Consider the following 15,638-nt stretch of genomic DNA (forward strand, 5'->3'; position numbering starts at 1 on the left):
ACTCCCTGTGTTACCTTAGAGACGAATCCTGGGCCATTGTCTGATCCAATTCTAACAGGAAAACCATACCTCGGTAAGATGTCTTTAGCAGTTTCTTGGTCAAGGTCTGTGCTGTTTCATGTTTGTTGGGAAATGCCTCTGTCTGCCCTGAAAAAGTATCCACAAACACTAGTAAATACTTGTCCCCGTATTTTCCAGGTTTTTCGTCAGTGAAGTCCACTTCCCAGTAGGCTCCTGGGCGGTCCCCTCAGAGTCGGGTACCTGGGTGAGATCCACGGGCAGTGGCATTAACTGGTATGCGTGGCAGCTCGCCAATATCTGCTTGATCTTTGCTCTAGAGCCTTTAATAGTGATCTTTTCGTGCCGTTTGAGGTCTTCCATTTTCTTTGTTCCCATATGAGTACTCCGATGCATTTTGGATAGGCCTCGCCGTCCTAGTTCCTCTGGCTGGATGAGGCTGGAGTCTGCGGCCCTCCACCAGCCACGCAAGCATTGGGTCGTAGGCAAGCGTTTGATCCAGTGCAAGTCAGTGTCAGTATAGTTGGGAGTATCAGGCAGGGTTGCAGCCCCCGCATCAGGTAGTGTGGTTGTTAAAACCTGGGTCATCATAAGGGCCACGTCCTTAGCTTTGGAGTCGGCTATTCGGCTTCCCCTGGCTACTGGTAGTACTGCTCTGTGGCGTTCCGGACAATGAGTGATAGCTAGGTCCTTGGGCAGCCAGGGGGCCCTTAGGAGTTCAAGGATTTCTGTTTTATTTTTATTTTTTTAAAGATTTATTTATTTATTTATTCGTGATAGACACATAGAGAGAGAGAGATGCAGAGACACAGCAGGAGGGAGAAGCAGGCTCCATGCGGGGAGCCCAACGTGGGACTCGATCCAGGACTCCAGTATCGTGCCCTGGGCCAAAGGCAGGCGCTAAACCGCTGAGCACCCAGGGATCCCTGTTTTATGTTTAATAGTTTTTCCCTCTGCTGTCAGAAGCCCTCTCTCCCTGTGAAGGGCTCCGTGGATATCGCGGTGGCAAAGGCATACCTGCTGTCAGTATAAATGTTTATTCGTTTACCTTTCTCCACGGTTAGCGCCTCGGCCAGTGCGATCACTTCTGCCCATTGAGCCGATATTCCGGCTGCCAATGGTGCTGCCCAGATGCTCTCCGTTTCCATGGTTACGGCTGCCCCCGCGAATCTGATTCCTTCTAGGACAAAACTGCTGCCGTCCGTGTACCAGGTGGTGTTCGCATTAGGCAGTGGCTGGTCCTGGAGATCAGCTCTGATTCCATGCACCTGTGCCACAATTTCTTGACACATGTAGAGGGGGGTCCCAGTCTGGGTTAGGGAGTAGCTTTGCCGGATTCAGGGTTGTTGGTGCCTTAAATCAAATTCTGGTGGGGTTTAGCAGTAGGCTCTGATAATGGGTCAGACGGGCATTGCTGATCTAGAAGTCTGGGGGCTGTTTAAGTACCCCTTCAATAGCATGTGGGGTGGTAACATGCAGTTCTTGCCTCATGGCCGGTTTGTCTGCGTCCTTGACCATAGTGGCCACCGGCAATAATTTTTAAGCATGGGGGCCATCTAGTGGCTACCATGGCCAACTTTTTCGAGAGATAGGCTATTGGTCTCTTCCAGGGACCTAGGTACTGGACGAGGACCCCTTTTGCCACCCCGTCTTTCTCGTCCACATACAGGTAGAAGGGCTTGGTTAGGTCGGGCAACCCAAGAGCTGGGGCAGACAGCAAGGCCTGTTTAAGATCATTAAAGGCTTTGTTCATGGCCTCTATGCATTCAAAATTCTGCTGGTTCCTGGTGGCCTCATAGAGGAGGGTCTAGCCATCTTGGCAAAACCCGGAATGGATAATCGACAGAACCCTGCTGATCCCAAGAATTCATGTACCTGGCATACGGTTTGTGGCTGTGGGATCCTTAGGACAGTTTCCTTCCGTGCGTCTGTCAACCATCTTTGTCCATCCTCTAATGTGTACCCTAGGGTGCTCACCTCTGCTCTTCAGATCTGGGGTTTTTGAGCTGAGGCCGGTTATCCTAGAGCCGCTATTGTCTGGAGCAAGTCCCTGGTGCCTCGCAGGCATGTGTCCTGGTCTTCCGCTGCCAACAGGGTATCATGTACATATTGCAATAAGGTCGAATGAGGGTGCTCGGACTGGAACTCACCCAAGTCTTCGTGTAAGGCCTCATCGAAGATGGTCAGTGAATTTTTGAATCCTTGTGGCAGTCGAGTCCAGGTGAGCTGGCCATTGATGCCTTTCTCGGGGTCTGTCCATTCAAAGGCGAAAAGGTCTTGGCTCTTGGTTGCTAAAGGCAGGCTGAAAAAGGCGTCTTTTACATCTAATACAGTAAAGCAAAGTTTGTGTGGAGGCAGGGTGGATAGGAAGGTGTATGGGTTTGGGACCGTAGGGTGCATATCCTCCACTCACCAGCTGACTTCCCTTAAGTCCTGGACTGGCCTGTAATCATTAGAGTGCGGTTTCCGCACCGGCAGAAGAGAGTGAGTGTTCCATGCCGACTGGCAAGGTCTCAATATGCCCAAGTCCATTGGTTACCATATGTGGGGTGTGGTTCCCGTATGGGCTATGGGAGGCATGGGGTATTGGCGGACCCTGACAGATCTGCCCCTGGCTTTAGTTCTATGTAAATGGCCAGTCGGTGCCAGGCAAGCCCAGTTCCCCCAATTTCTGCCCATGCTTGGAGAAATTCCTGCATCCAATGGTCAATGTCAGTCACTGGGGCCGAGGGCATTTGGTGAAGACGATATTCGTCTTCTAAACTCAGGACAAGCACCTGAATCGGGTGCCCCTCCTTGTTTAGGATTTTTGCCCCTTCGGGGTGGAAGCAAATTTGTGCCCCCATCTTGGTGAGCAAGTCCCAACCTCACGATGGGTAGGGACACTCAGGGATGACCATGAAGGAGTAGGACACCCGGCCCATGCCTAGATCCACAGTTGTCCGGGTAGTCCATGAGTACTGTTTGGTGCCCGTGGCCCCTTGCACCCATGAAGTTTTGCTAGCCAATTTACCTTGGGGTTGTAATAAAACCGAATGTCGTGCCCCAGTGTCCACTAGAAATTCAGCGGGTTGCCCCTCCACTCTGAGAGCTACCCTGGGCTCAGGGAGGGGCGCCGAACCCCGACTCCTCTAGTCGTCCATGTCCTCTATCTCCAAGTTTTTGGTAGGGGCCTTGGGTCTTTTGTTAGGGCAGTCTTTCACCCAGTGGCCCTCCTCCTTGTAATAAGCACATTGGCTTTTGTTCAGTTTAGGGCACTCCGGATGGGAACCAGGGCCATCGTCCTTACCTGTCCCTGAAGCCAGTTTCTTGAGGTATCTCCGACTTTCCCGTGGGTCGTCCATGGTTGTGGCCAGGAGGATCTTGGCTAGGTTTCGGGTCTGCCGGTCACTTAGTTTGATGCTCTTCCAGACTTTATTATTATAGACTTTTTCTGCTACTATTACTAAGTCCTGCAAGCTCTTCTCCCCCAGTCTCTCTACTCTTTGCAATTTCTTTTTAATGTCCGGAGCGGCCCGGTTAACAAAGGCCATGATCATTGCGGCCTTCGTTTCTGGGGCTCCTGGGTTCATAGGGGTGTACTGCCTAAAAGCCTCTATGATCCTTTCTAAGAAGGCTGCTGGACTCTCATCCTTACCTTGTCTTACTTACATCATACACCTTGGCCAGATTTGTAGGCTTGCCGGGAGGACGGAAGTCGGCAGGCGTAAGGGATGTCTCCCAAGCCCCTTGGTCGACGGTCTGCCAGCACAACCGCCTAAGCCAGTGTCGACCTAATACAGATTGGAATTCCTACAGGTAAAAATACAGTTTAGAGCTCTCGGGAAATATGCGCGCAAAAGGTGGAAAAAGTTGAGTATACTCTCCATGCCTGGCACCCTCCAGATGGGGTCCTAGGGGTCTCTTGGATCCCGGACGAGCCCCCAAATGTTGTGCCCAAGATTGCATATCTGAAAAACCACCAAGGAGCCGACAGCGATGCAAACGCATGAGGATTTATTTACAATCTCGAGCTTGGGTCCAAGTATATACCCGACACGACAGAGCAGGGGTTTGGACCCTGAGGTGGGTTACAGCTGGGTTTTTATGGGCTGCTCTAGGGGTTTAAGATGGTAGCCAGAGATCTTCTCTCTCTCGGCCTCCACAGAAAGAGGCTTGCTTTCAGTACTTGAGAGGGTCTAACTATAGCCCATCCGGCCTCACTTATTCCCTGCTCTACAAAGCATCTGCCATCAGTATACAGATTCCACTCAGGATTGTCTAGTGGAGTCTCCTGCAGATCCTGCCTGGCAGCATCATCTTGCATTATCATTTGTTCACAGTCGTGTTCCAGTTTAGCAGCCTCCGCTGGCAAGAAAGTTGCAGGATTTTAAGATGTACAAGTTGTAATGCAAATATGGGGTTTCTCTAGGAGTAAGGCTTGATATTTCAAGAGGCGACTATCAGCCAGAAGCCTCCTTTTGATTCCCATAGTCTTGTTACATTAGGAGGGGGGTAACCAGTTCTTTCTGCCCCCAAGGTTATCTTAGTAGCTCCAGGTATTAGAAGCTCAATGGTGCTGCCACCCGTAAACAAGCCAGCCCTCCTTTTGGCACCATGTCTGATTCTTTGCTTAGGTATCCTGTCGGTTGCTGAGTTGATCCCCTCGTCTGGGTCACAACTCCAAATGCTATTCCCTTTCTTTCTGTAACATACAAGTTAAACTCTTTTCCTACAGGAAATTAGAGCTGGAGCTTTTAATGAAGCTTGTTTAAGTTTGTAAAAGGCCCGGATGCCTGAGTGGCTAAGCTGTTGAGCATCTGTCTGCCTTTGGCTCAGGGTGTGATCCCAGGGTTCCAGAATAGAGTCCCGAATCCAGCTTCCTGAATGGAGCCTGCTTCTCCCTCTGCCTAGGTCTCCCCCTCTGTGTGTGTGTGTGTGTGTGTGTGTGTGTGTGTGTGTCTCTCATAAACAAAAAAATTTAAAAATCTTAAGAAAAAAAAAGGATTCAGCATTATATCTCTGCAATCAAATTCAAGCATTTGGCTTGTATTTTGACAGACTTCAGTATAGTGGTCAGGATTATCTACAAATTTGCCCAAGTCACTCTTGATCTGTTTATAAAGTCTTGGAGAGAGAATGGCACGTGTACCTTACTTGGGCCAATTCTACTACGCTGTCAGTTCATGGGTATAGCTAGTGCACCTTCCTCTCATTGGAAGGTTTCTCAGCTTGAGGCAAGCCTGGGTAAGGCCGGCAGGGAGGTTTGACAGGTACCTCTTGATGGGAGGGAGCCTCAGGGGGCAGGTTATCAGCATTTGCCCCTTGTGATCTTTTGCTTTGGCTAGGGAGGTGTTTTCTTTGCAAGATTTACAGAAGTCGGCCTGCTCTTGTAAGGCACAGAAGGGACTTTGGACCATTTAACTCCCCTTTTACAGTATGAATCTAATTGCAAGATAGCTTTGTTTCAATACTTCCCTTGGGGGACCAGGTCTCTCCATCCTCCAGATGATCCTGAAGCCAAGCCTGGGAACAGAAAAACATCATACACTTCCTTTTCAGTGTCAGTGGGTCAATTTCCCCAACTTTTCAGAATGCAGTGCACAAGCATCTCTGCAAAGGCTGATTGGTTCCCACCTCGAAATTCTCGTAGGAATCTCCTGCCCTGTACCTGTTCTAGAGAGGTGACCATCCCTACAAGTCAGTTCTCACCTAAACCAAGGTGCCCCTTTGCTGCCTATCCAAGGTGATAGAGTGGCCTGACATCTTGGGATAAGGAGGGGTGAGGCCAGCGGGAGTAGCCACTCTCACCCGTCTGCCACCTAAATGATCCTGCTTCCTCTGGATCTTGTGAAAAACCGAGTCCTAATCCAGAGCTTAGCGAAGCTTAATAATTTTTTTTATTTTTATTTATTTATGATAGTCAGAGAGAGAGAGAGAGAGAGAGGGAGGCAGAGACATAGGCAGAGGGAGAAGCAGGCTCCATGCACCGGGAGCCCGGCGTGGGATTCGATCCCGGGTCTCCAGGATCGCGCTCTGGGCCAAAGGCAGGTGCTAAACTGCTGCACCACCCAGGGATCCCTGAAGCTTAATAATTTAAACGGTGATATTCCTTTTAGAAGGCTGAGGAAGTAAGTGGAACACCTATGGTCTCTCAGCGGGAGGCCTGTGCTGCTTGTGGATGAGGCTTCCCAGGGTGTCACCCCCAGGGCCAGTCTCCTTTGTTTTTGTTTTTTTTTAAAGACTTAATTTATTTATTCATAAGACACACATACAGAGAGAGAGAAAGCGGCAGAGACACAGGCAGAGGGAGAAGCAGGCTCCTTACAGGGAGCCCGACCTGGGACTCAATCCCAGGTCTGCTGGATCAGGCCTGGGCTGAAGGCGGGGCTAAACGGCGGAGTCCCCGGGGCTGCACAGGTCTCCATCCTTTAACCTGTCTTGGGGACCCCAAGGCCACCAGAGGTAAGCAAAGGCAGGTTCAGAGTGCTGGATTGCCAGTCCTTATGTGCACTCTCCAGATGAACCTTAGGCTAGCAAGGAATCCTATTTTTGGGGTTTTTTTTGTATATTTTTTTATTGTAGTTTGATATGCCAGCATGTAGCATAACACCCAGTGCTCCTCCTAGCAAGTGCCCCCCTCGGCGCTCATCACCCAGTCACCCTGTTCCCCCACCCACCTCCCCTTCCACTACCCCTTGTTCATTTCCCAGAGTTAAGAGTTTCTCATGTGTTGTCACCTTCCCTGATATTTCCCACTCGTTTTCTCTTCCTTCCCCCTATAATGCCTTTCACTATTTTTATAGTCCCCAAACGAATGAGACCATATGATGATTGTCTTTCTCAGATGGACTTCACTTAGCATAATTAATACCCTCCAGTTCTATCCACATCAAAGTGAAGGGTGGGTATTCGTTGTTTCTAATGGCTGAGTAATATTGCATTGTATGTATAGACCACATCTTCTTTATCCATCCATCTTTCGGTGGACACCCAGGTGCAGGTATCCCGCTGTTTCCCTGCCTCTGTATCATTGGGGTAAATCCCCAGCACTGCAATTGCTGGGTCGTAGGGCAGGTCTATTTTTAACTCTTTGAGGAACCTGCACACAGTTTTCCAGAGTGGCTGTACCAGTTCACATTCCCACCAACAGGGCAAGAGGGTCCCACTTTCTCCACGTCCTCTCCCACATTTGTTGTTTCCTGTCCTGTTAATTGTCATCATTCTCACTGGTGTGAGGTGGTATTTCATTGTGTGTGTGTGTGTGTGTGTGTGTGTTTTAAGAGTTTATTCATTTATTCATGACAGACAGAGAGAGAGAGGCAGAGACACAGGCAGAGGGAGAAGCAGGCTCTATGCCAGAACCAGACATGGGACTCCATCCGGGTCTCCAGGATCACACCCTGGGCAGAAAGTGGCGCTAAACCGCTGAGGCACTGGGGCTGCCCTCATTGGGGTTTTGTTTTGTTTTGTTTTGTTTTTCATTGTGGTTTTGATTTGTATTTCCCTGATGGCCAGTGATGCAGAGCATTTTCTCTCGTGCTTGTTAGCCATGCCTGTGTCTTCTTCTGTTAGATTTCTGTTCATGTCTTTTGCCCATTTCATGATTGGATTGTTTTTTTCCTTGGTGTTGAGTTTAAGAAGTTCTTTATAGATTTTGGATACTAGCCCTTTATCTGATACGTCATTTGCAAATATCTTCTCCCACTCCGCGGGTTGTCTTTTAGTTCTGTTGTTTCTTTTGCTGTGCAGAAGGTTTTTATCTTGATGAAGTCCCAGTAGTTCATTTTGCCTTTTGTTTCCCTTGCCTTCATAGATGTATCTTACAAGAAGTTGCCGTGGCCAAGTTCAAAAGAGGTGTTGTGTTGCCTGTGTTCTCCTCTAGGATTTTGATAGAATCTTGTCTCACATTTAGATCTTTCATCCATTTTGAGTTCATCTTTGTGTGTGGTGTAAGAGAATGGTCTAGTTTCATTCTTCTGCACGTGGCTGTCCAATTTTCCCAGCACCATTGGGTTGAATAGACTGTCCTTTTTCCAGTGGATTGTCTTTCCTGCTTTGTTGACTATTAGTTGACCCTAGAGCTGAGGGACAATTTCTGGATTCTCTATTCTGTTCCATTGATCTATGTGTCTGTTTTTGTGCCAGTACCACCCAGTCTTGATGATCACAGCTTGGTAGTACAACCTGCAATCTGGCATTGTGATGCCCCCAGCTCTGGTTTTCTTTTTCAATATTCCCCAGGCTATTTGGGGTCTTTTCTGATTCCACACAAATGTCAAGATGATTTTTGCCAACTCTCTGAAGAAAGTCCATGGTATTTTGATAGGGATTTCATTAAATGTGCCAATTGCCCTGGGTATCATTGACATTTTCACAATATTAATTCTTCCAATCAATGAACATGGAATCCTATAAATCACCTTATGTTCCTGGGCTCTCCTACAGGAGACCTCATCCTTTGGTCACATAAATTCACTTGCATCCCTTGCCCCATGGTGCCTGATGAGTCAGGCCGATCATGATTGTTGTGCCCAAGATTGCGAATCCGAGAAACCACCAAGGAGCCAACACCGATGCAAGTACACAAGGGTTTATTTACAAGTTCGAGCGTGGGTCCAAGTATACTCCACACAACAGAGCAGGAGCTTGGACCCTGAAGTGGGTTACAGCTGGGTTTTTCATGGGCTGGTCTAGGGAATTTTCAGAAGGGGTGGAGGAATGTTTTTTTCCCATTCCAATATGAGGGGAAAGGGTGGGGGAGTTTCTTAAGATCTGTAAGGGATTCTCTGAGCTCTGTAGTCTTTCTGATATGGGACTTCCTGCCAAGGGCGTTCTGAGCTTTGTTCTCATTCTAATATGGGGCTTAACTGAAGGAAGGTAAAGTTCAGCTCTTCTTCACAGGGCCTGAGATGGCTGTATTTGTGCTAATGCTGAACTTGAGGTGAATGGCCTTAATTTTCTCGGACTCCACAATGATCAGTTGCAGTTAAGTTTCCTGCCTCACCCTTGCTTCTCTCTGTTCCAGTACCTGGGGCCCCGTTTGCAAGCATGACCCCACAATAAGCGAAGGCCCTCAGGCGGGGGGAAAAGCCAATGCAGAAAGCCAGAAAACAGAAAGTGGAGCTGGTTAGGCTTAGGCCAACATTCCCTTCCTTTAGGGAAGGGGGATTGAGCAAACCTTTCTCCAGAAGCCTGTCAACGTGAGTCTTTAAGACCAGCAGCCTCGCTATCTGCCTTTAACTGGCTGACAAGTACCTGGTTTTGCTTTTTGTTACAAGAAGCGGTTACCGAAGGGAGAGATGTCACCCAGGAAAGAAAGGATAGAATCCACATTTACTCACCCTTTAAGGGGAGTGGCCCCCGGTTTGGGCACCAAAATGATACAGGAGAGCTTGGTTCTTGTCTCAAGGAGTCAAGGAATGAATCTAGAACAGACGACACAGAGTGAGCAAAGTGATAGAAGTTTTTTAAGCAGACATGCAGAGAAAGTTCTCAGAATTGAGACGGCCCCCCTGACAGGGGTGCCACTGAGGGCTTTTTATGGTCTTTTATAGGAAACTGCTCAGGGAACTTGGTAAATTTCTTGTCAGTATCTGGATGGATATTTAGAACAAAAGTGGTGGATTTGTAACTATCGTAATAACAAGATGTTCTTATAAATATCATGAGCAAGGTGTTCCTTTGTCTCTGGTTGATCCCTCCTCCATAATATTTCTCTACATCTGGGATATCTGTGAGCCTGGTCACGTAGCCCATGAGCTTGCGATTCTTGTGATGTCTTGGTTTGAGCAGGGACTGTATTGAAAACATCTTAATGACCTATTTCTTTTTAGTCTGGTGAGTTTCTGTGATTACTTAGTAGCCATGCAAGGGGGGATAGTCCCTAGCATTTTGGAGTTAGGGAGCCACGTTTATTTCTTCTGTTTTTGCTGTCTTATGTCTGTTTTCTTGGGATGGGTAGGAGCCTGACTCTGGGGCCTTTCCTTGATCTTTCCCTGCTTAGGCCCCCATCTGCCACTAATTCGTTCCTACATCAATTCCATGGAGGTCAATTTGCAAATAACAGCATCAATCAAATTGAGTAAAATTAGTAAATAGGGAATATGTTGCCTTTGAGAACCCAAAAAGACAAAAAGATTTTCGACTTCTGTGCTGAGAAGGTTAACAACTGTTTCTTGACAGTGTCAGGGACGGTTTACCAAATAATTTTCAGGTACTTTAACTGAAAATGATGTGGTGGGACTTGCATTGTGTATGGAACATTGAGGACCCATCCTCCTTTTGTGAGCTCTGGGATTCATATCTTCATAACGAGTGTGTCAGAAGACTCTCTTTGGAGGAGGTATGTCATCAATATAATGTCATACCTGTGCGTGTCAAGAAAGTTGGGTCCAGTTAAGGGCTTGCCCTCAAAGATTGTATGTGATGGATCCCAAAGCTGTTGAGGTACCCATGAGGTACCCCCATGGGTAAAGGTGTATTGTATCCCTTGGGAGGTGAAGACAAACTATGGCTGAGAGGCATTGAAATACACAACGAACAGAATTTATTAGCCAAATCTGTAATCTCAGAATATTTCTTTGTTACTGATGGGATGGACTTGGAAATTTCAATAATGTTTGGTAATGGAGCCTTAGGGAATGGGACCTCAGAATTAAGGTTGCAGTAGTCCACCATGAGGTGCCTGCCTTCTTTCCAAGTTTATTAACGGGCAAAGTTTAATAGGTAAATTTAAGTTTTTAAACGGAGCAGTAGTAGGGATAATCACTTCTTCAATCATTAGGTTTTCCCAAAGTTTCAATCATTGAAGGAAGGCGTAATACCAGCCTTGGACCCAGAACCCTGAGACCAAGACCTGAGCTGAGCTAACAGTCGGACCCTGAACTGACTGAGCCACCCAGGTGCCCGAAGGAAGTCCTATTTTATTTTTAATTTTTATTTTGCACTGGGCTATATTAACTGTTTTAATAGATGAGGGGCATCCATGGGGATTCACTTTTGTCAAGCCAATTTGTTACTACCAAAGTCTTTTTTTATTATTATTATTTTTAAGGTAAGCTCCATGCCCAGCATCAGGCCCGAACTCACGACCTTGAGATCAAGAGTCACATACATGCTCTACCAAGTGAGCCAACCAGGTGCCCCTGTAATTACCAAAGTCTTTTATTTTTTTTAAGATTTTTAAAATTTATTTTTTCATGACAGACACAGAGAGAGAGAGACAGAGAGAGAGCAGTAGAGACACAGGCAGAGGGAGAAGCAGGCTCCGTGCAGGGAGCCCGATGTGTGACTCCATCCCAGGTCTCCAGGATCATGCCCTGGGTCCAATGCGGTGCAAAACCACTGAGCCACCGGGCTGCCCCCAAAGTCTTAATTTTAATTTATTACTCACTTGGGCAGAGCTTTCTCACCCAATGTGGGATATTTTGAGGCAATGGGTGCTATGACTGTGCAGATTTACGCAGGACAGTAATAGTTTGGATGATTAAGGTAAAACTTACCTATTTGTCCTCCACTTCATATTCAGTAACTCTACTAAAGGGTTATAATGAGTACCTTGGTTAAATTTTTGGGGTCTCCAGATACAACTATAACTTGAGCCTCAGGATTAAGGCTGTGAAGCTTTACCAACTGACACATTTAAGGCAAATATTAAAGAATCAAAAAAAAAAAAAAGAATCTGTGTTAATAGCGGCACAAAGCCAATGTGTGTCTTTTTGTTATTGTGCCCAAGATGGCGTATCCGAGAAACCACCTAGAAGCCAACACTGATGCAAGCGCATGAGGGTTTATTTGCAAACTAGAGCTTGGGCCAAGTATACCCGACACAGTGGAGCAGGGACTTGTACCCCGAGGGTAAGAGGCGTAGCAGTTTTATAGGGGCCAGTGGCCAATGGGATTGTAACACACACAGACTTGCACAGTCATGTCGGTCCACACGCAGGTGGCCAATTGAATTACAGTTTACCCTACAGTGACCATTTGAACTAGCCTATCACTCTGGTCAGAATTGGCGCGCGGGATTGGCAAGCAAAAGGCGGGGTTTACATTCTTTGCGGTTTAGGGGTTCCGCATTCCTATATGAGCCCGTTTCCAGTAAGGGTGTGCTCAGTGGCTTTACTAGGGTGGGGGGAGTGCAATAAGTAGGTCTTGTGGGGGTCATACATGAGATGGCGGATGTAGCACAAAATGGAGTTAGCCCTGCTCTGCTTGTCCAGGGGTAGGGGATTTTTGTTAAATTCCTTGGGTCCACAGTTATCATATGAAATTTTTAGTAGATTTTGAATTTCCAATTGGATCAAGTGGTGGATCCTTATTTTAGCTTTGCTTCAGTTCCTCACTGTCAGGTTTCTTCCTTCCTCTAGACACTCAGTATACACTTCAGTGATTCTCCTACATTTCTTCTCATCTGTATAAATTTCTTTCTCCAAAAATTTTCCAGTTAGCACCCTCAGGGTTAGGAGCCTCCCTCATGGTATGATGGCTTTATAGTGCTTAAGGACCCTGGGCTTCCAATTAGTTTGAATCAACCCCTTCACTGTGCTACAGGCATGCCATAAGTGTTTTTTCCCTATAGCCCCGACAATAAGGATCTTTGTTACAACAGAGGAAAAGGTAGCAGAAGGGTGCTGGACCCCTAACCCAATGGTCAATGGATCAAGACCATTCTGTGCTACAATCCTGCTTTTTCTGCCAATGCCATTTTTTCTTCTCTTTTCTCTTTGTACAAAGATTATGTTGGGTTTCTGGCCACATAAAGTCATAGCTTTCAGTTTCTGTCTCTGTCCAGTCATTCCTACTGCAACTCTTCTGGGTAGTTATGGGAAAAGTTCAGGAACCCAGTAGCCAGGCTCATAGGTGGGTGTCTATTCCTCAAGAGAAGGCTAGTCAATCTCCCACAGAATGGAGTTCACATCCAGTAAGGTCATTTTGTCTATGGTATATTTATTACCTAAGCACTTATCTCTTAATTTCTTTCTAAGCACTGCTGTAGCTGTGCCCCACAGCAGGGCTCTTGAACAACATGTTTGAACTGCAAAGGTCCACTTAACGCAAGGGTGGATTTTCTCTTTTTGGACAGATACAGTACAATAGTATAAATGTGATTTTTCTTAATGATTTTATTTTCTCTAGCTCTATTTTAACAATACAGTATATAAGACTTGTAACATACCAAATGTGTGTTAATCGACTATTAGGTTATTAGTAGTTACATTTTGGGAAATCCAAATGTATATGTAGATTTTTGCCTGTGTGAAGGTTTGGTGATGAGAGGGTTAAATTTTTCAGCCTCATCCCTAACCTTCTAGGAGGGGAGAGGCATCAGAGATTGAGCTCAATCACCATGGCCACTGATTCAGCCAATCACGCCTGTGTAATGAAACCTCCATAAAACCCCTCAAAACAAGTTCTAGAGAGTTTCTGGTTGGTGGGCACATGGATGTGTTGGTAGGGTGGCACCCTGGAGGAGCCCTGGAAGTTCTGTGGCACCCACCCTCTACAGTGTCCTATGCATCACTTCCCTTTGGCTGTGTCTGAGGTAGATCCTTTATAACCAGTCATTGTAAGTCAAGTGCATTCCTAAGGTGAGTCGTAATCATACCTGAGGGGTCAGGGGAGCCCCCACATTTGCAGTTGGCAGAAGCACAGGTAGCCTGAGCACCCCCCCCCATTCCTATCTGGCATCTGAAGTGCACATAGTCTTGTGGGACTGAGCCATTTAACCTGTGTGGAATGTGATGGTAACTCCAGCTAGGCGGTGTCATTAAATTGAATTTTTAGATACCCAGTTAGTGTCAGAATTGGTTGGTGTGGAAAACAACACATATTTGGTATCCGAGGAAAAAAACCACATTCTTCTCATCTTACTATTTTTATTCTGTTTGTTCCTTCCATTTTTCTATTCCTGTTTTCCCTTTCCTGCTGTCTTTTCCTTTCCTGGGTTCACTGTTAGAGGCGCCACTTGCCCAGGATGGGGAAGGGGCAGGAGGAGTGAGCTGGCTGAGGTCTCAGGCAACAGAGATGCTGACTTCCGGTTCTCCTGTCTCCCCCAGGACCTTGGAACCCTTCCCCCCATGGTGCCGCACATCAGAGGCTATTTTGTTGAGTTCCTCAGACTTTCTGACTCTGTGAGCCTTTTCGATCTGAACAATAGGCTTTTCTTCTCCCTGACAGGTGCTATTAAATTCAGTTTCTAGAAAGTACTTCTACCCCTGCCTAAACGAATTTAACAAACATTTTTAAGGACCTGAGCGATAGGTGGCCATCTCCCCGTGATATGCAGGGAGTGTTAAGTCCGCAGAGACCTGCTCCCAGCACCACTGAAGACAGATGACCCTGCTGTGAGTCCTGTTGGTCTTTGTTGGTGCCACCAATTCTTCTACCTACTGCTCACTTATACAAAAGATCTCTATCTTAAAGGGTTAATAGAAAAAGAAACTGAGGGACACCTGGGTGGCTCAGTCAGTTAAGTGCCCTCCTCTTGATTTTGGCTCAGGTCATGACCTCAGGGTCGTGAGATCAGATCTTATGTTAGTTAGGCACCGAGCTGGGTGTGGTGCCTGCTTGGGATTCTCTGCCTCTCCCTCTCCCTCTGCCCTTCACCCTCTGGTCATGCTGTCTCTCTCAAAAAAATAAAAAATAAAATAAAATAAAGATTTTATTAAAAAAGATTAAAAAAGATCAAAACAAACTGAGGGCAGACCCCTCCTATTTGGATTGGTGGAGTTATTTTAAGTTTCATTCCAATCTCCTGATAGTGACCAACCCCTGCGTTTTATGGAATATAGGCTGTTTATGGGAGTTGTGAAGTAGGCCACTGTGTAGACAGGCCTCAGCTCCTGTGACATCATGGAATAGCATGAACTTTGAACCAGGTTTTGGATGCTGTCACTTACCACCTTCGTGCCAGGAGCATCTTGAGGTCAGCACATTCCCCTAAAGGGACTGCATAGATCCAGAGCAGCAGGGAACTGCACAGAACAGGATGCAGAAGAAACCAGAAGTAGAACCATGAAAAGACGGGACAATCCGGTGAAAACGATGGACATGTATTTAGCCACCCAGGATCAGGGTGATGTCCAGAGTAAAAGAGTCTGTGGCTAGGAGTACGCAGTGGACTTGGTGGATAAGAGGTTTACGTGTGCATTGCAGGTCATTGTTACCTGAACTAGGATAGTCTGTGACCTGGCTTGTGAATTCAGTCATTTGAGAAGTAGTTCAAGTGATCTTATAAAACCAACTTGAAGAATCAGTTCCCCTCACTTTTATGAGGAGAAGACAATAACAAGTGGCTCTCAGAAAACAGCTGGAAAAAAAAAAAAAGGAAAGAGCTGGAGCCTGGATACACAGTGCCATCGTGCCCCGACAAAGCTGAACAGAGTGTCTGCTACTTTGGCACCCCAGTCCTGCATGAGACCCCCAGGACACCACAACATTCTATGATGGGATCAGGGTCTTCAAGGTCCACACCATCCCTATTCCTCTTGCACCTGAACTCTTCTGGTCCCAAGCTTCTCAGAAGGCTTCCCTTCAAAGTCACCGGGGGAATGGTCCCCTGAGTCCACACAAAGCACTACTGGAATGCCAGGCGCTGCAGCCTCTCAGGCGGGGAGCCTGCTTCTCCCTCTCCCTCCCGT

The sequence above is a fragment of the Canis aureus genome, chromosome 27 (genome assembly GCF_053574225.1).
Source record: "Canis aureus isolate CA01 chromosome 27, VMU_Caureus_v.1.0, whole genome shotgun sequence".
NCBI lineage: Eukaryota > Metazoa > Chordata > Mammalia > Carnivora > Canidae > Canis > Canis aureus.